Here is a 3,481-nt window from a genome sequence, read left to right as displayed (position 1 = left end):
TTTTATTTGTGATAATAATGCAATGAAACATGCCAAATTGTGCGGTCATAATTTTTTGGCCATGCTGTTATACAAAGAAATTATGAACACATGCAAAAACAAGAGGACCAATGAAATGTAAATAACGTATGTTGTAGTCAGTGTGCCAATGTTGCCAATTTAGTGATTTTGTCACTAGATTTAGTGACTTCCAAAATCAAAATCAATTTCTTGGACAAACCTTATCTACATTCCGAGACTCTCCCATGACGTTATAAAGGCGAGTTCACTGATCTATATAAATATAAATATAGATCAGTGAACTCACCTTTATGAGGTCATCTAGCAACATTAAGTGACCAGTTTTAGCTTCTTTCAATTGAAAGCAGTTGGCAACACTGGTCAGTGTTTTTTTTCCTTCATATTTTGATGGTTTAAGTGAAATGTGGGGTCAGAGAAAAAAAAAAAACCACGCATCACTTTTGGCCACTGTTCTGTTTGGTGGGGTTAGTGCCACAATATGTAAGACCCTGCTTACTGTGTCATCACCGGTGCATCACCCCTGTTCTTTTGTTTTTTCGGGGATATCCCCAGTGATCGGCTAAAAAATCGAGAAGGGTCTAAGGTCTGAGGACAGCAGCGCCAGGCCAACAGTCTGAGGCCGGTAGTGGGCTAAGCTATTTTATCCGAATACGCATTGCTCCATTGGAAGCGTTTCAAAGACTAAAACCATGATATTGCCAAGTATTTTAAATAAAACTATATATTTGAAATTAGTACTGGTGATTACCAAAATTATGTTTTTGTAATACTTAATCCACCAGTAGGCTGTGTGTAAGCTCTTCAGTCACAGTAGTAACTCTAACAACAACTCTGAGGGGACTTCACATCCACATGGGAAAGAAGAAGTGTGGTGGTGGTAGCCTGATGCAACCTTGCACTGCCCCGGTGTGGGCAGGTCAGACAAATGGGATCCAAGGCCGGGTTGACAACCACAGTGCCAACGGGCCCAATGTTGCAGAGGCAGAGCAGGAGGAAAGGAAGGAGGAGGAAGAAAGGGATGTTGATGAACCCCAAGAAGTGAACTCAGTAGCACCCCCAAGAACAGAGTTGAGCCAAAGGGCCAGGAACCTGAAGAACCCACTCCGAAGGAACAAGATCAAGTGGCCAAAGGCCAACGAGGCTGAGGAGTGGAGAAAGTTGGACGCACATCTGAGCGGGCTCCTGCAAAAAGCTCTGCGCGGGTCAGTGGTAGCCGGTGATTACCAAAATTATGTTTTGTGTTTCTGTAATACTTAATCCACCAGTAGACTGTGTGTAAGCTCTTCAGTCACAGTAGTAACTCTAATGCTAAAATATAATTATTATCTATGAATTTTCGAATTTACTGTTTTACAAGTCAGAAAACAAAAAGCATATTATTATTTTTATTTAGATGCCCAATTACAGTTATTTACTTGCAGTCGTTACATAAATACTTACTATTTTAATGGTTGAATGTTACAGTTGATCAATTTCTGACTTCAGAGGTTAAATGTGCTGGCTCAATAAAAATGCTAATTTAATTTGACATTCCTCACTCCAGTTTGTTATTTGCCTAATAAATGACAATATTTTTTTTCTTAAAATATTTGTTAATGTGTTTTCTCTTTATTTATTAACTCATGACAGGTGATCTAATAAATTTAAGCACTGTGCACATAAACTAAAATATAATTATTATCTATGAATTTTCGAATTTACTGTTTTACAAGTCAGAAAACAAAAAGCATATTATTATTTTTATTTAGATGCCCAATTACAGTTATTTACTTGCAGTCGTTACATAAAATAATACTATTTTAATGGTTGAATGTTACAGTTGATCAATTTCTGACTTCAGAGGTTAAATGTGCTGGCTCAATAAAAATGCTAATTTAATTTGACATTCCTCACTCCAGTTTGTTATTTGCCTAATAAATGACAATATTTTTTTTCTTAAAATATTTGTTAATGTGTTTTCTCTTTATTTATTAACTCATGACAGGTGATCTAATAAATTTAAGCACTGTGCACATAAATACATACACACACACACATATATATATACACACACACCCCTTGTATCCCTTTAAGTGTTTTTAAAGTTAAAAGTTTATCATCTTGTTTTATGTCTTAACTTAATACTGAACACAAAGAATAAAACACTAAAAATTAAAACAAAGCTTAAGCATTTGAACACTTTATTTGAAATAAAATGTATGTTTTTACTCAACCATTTCAAAATGAACAATTTTTTCATACACATTACACAATTCTACACATGATTGAAGCAAGCAAATTCTGATCCATCAAACCCAAAAATCAAAACACAAAATATATTAAATTTTAATAAAATGTACTTTTCCATTTAAGTAGCGAAGGGCGAAAGGCTAAAGGCTCTTTGGCCAGTTGTCGGTCATCATCGATTTCAGACTGTGAAAGCTGAAGAAGGCCTTTTTCCTGGTCTTCCTCTTTCAATTTTAGAAAGCACGGCTCTTCCACTAAAACTCTGAAGACTTTTGGTTGTTGCAAAGTCATCCGACTGCAGTGCAGACAGGGGTCTTCTGTTATCTGTGGCTTCTTCAGGAGAGAAGTGTAAAAAAGTTTCCTGTGAAAAAATAACTTCATTTATAGTCAAATGGCCAGGAGAGAGAGATAAAGAGATACCTTTTAACTGCAAAATTCTCTAACGCGATAAATCATATTTGCATGAAAGGACATGCACATGGAGGGGAAAAATACAATGTTAACAGATCTCCCCCCCCCCCAATAAATAAATAAATACAGTGTAAACACATCACTTTTAACCCCAAGTAAAGAACATGTCACACCTGTAATGGGGGTTAGCACCACTTTTACTTGGTGTAATGAAAGCCTACTCCAGAGAAGGGTTTCTACGGCTTTAGCATTGTTAACCCTTTATCAATAGACCGACAACCAATTGCCTGCCTCATATTCAAGTGCTTTGGGCAGTCACTGCAAAAATAAGCACTGTATAAAAACAGTAAATTAAATTCAGCATTTGACAGGATGTCAAAAATGTCAAATGCTGACAGAAAACACAACAGTCAGGGTCAAGAAGAGACTGTATATTTCTTACTTTTATAATCTAAAAAAGTACCTTCAGGATAAACTTGATATTAAAGTCAGCTGTATGTAATATGAGGATGTGCAGTGCTTGGGCATTTTTGTATCATATCGCATGCAGTGTCTGTCCAATCAGTGACACTGATGCAGAAAATGTGCATATAAGGATGTTTACCTGGGGTTTAGTAATGTAGTGTAAAACAGCAGCGTATGAAAACCCAGGATTATTTGTCAATCCCAGGTAAATTATATTCTGTGTGAAACATGAAGCAAGATAAACCAGCATTCAGTTTACCTGGAGTTTACATTCACCCAGTGTTTATTATTTCATGTGTGAAAAGCCCTCATGTTTTTCATTCTAATAAAAAGAGAAGTTGATATATTTCAAGATTTT

The 3,481-nt window shown here is 36.0% G+C and overlaps 1 long non-coding RNA gene across 1 annotated transcript in view; it reads right to left on the bottom strand.

Moving 5' to 3' along the window:
* Positions 1-2,417: 2,417 nt before the first annotated feature.
* The window catches only part of LOC107716430 (uncharacterized), a 4,743-nt gene continuing 3,679 nt past the window's right edge, over positions 2,418-3,481 (bottom strand). Inside the window, exon 4 of the long non-coding RNA XR_001637212.1 lies at positions 2,418-2,542. This is a non-coding gene — a long non-coding RNA (uncharacterized LOC107716430). The remainder of the gene's footprint in view (positions 2,543-3,481) is intronic.

Source organism: Sinocyclocheilus rhinocerous, unplaced genomic scaffold (assembly GCF_001515625.1).
Source record: "Sinocyclocheilus rhinocerous isolate Xijiao unplaced genomic scaffold, SAMN03320098_v1.1 scaffold2796, whole genome shotgun sequence".
NCBI lineage: Eukaryota > Metazoa > Chordata > Actinopteri > Cypriniformes > Cyprinidae > Sinocyclocheilus > Sinocyclocheilus rhinocerous.
This window is presented reverse-complemented; position numbering and strand designations above follow the sequence as displayed.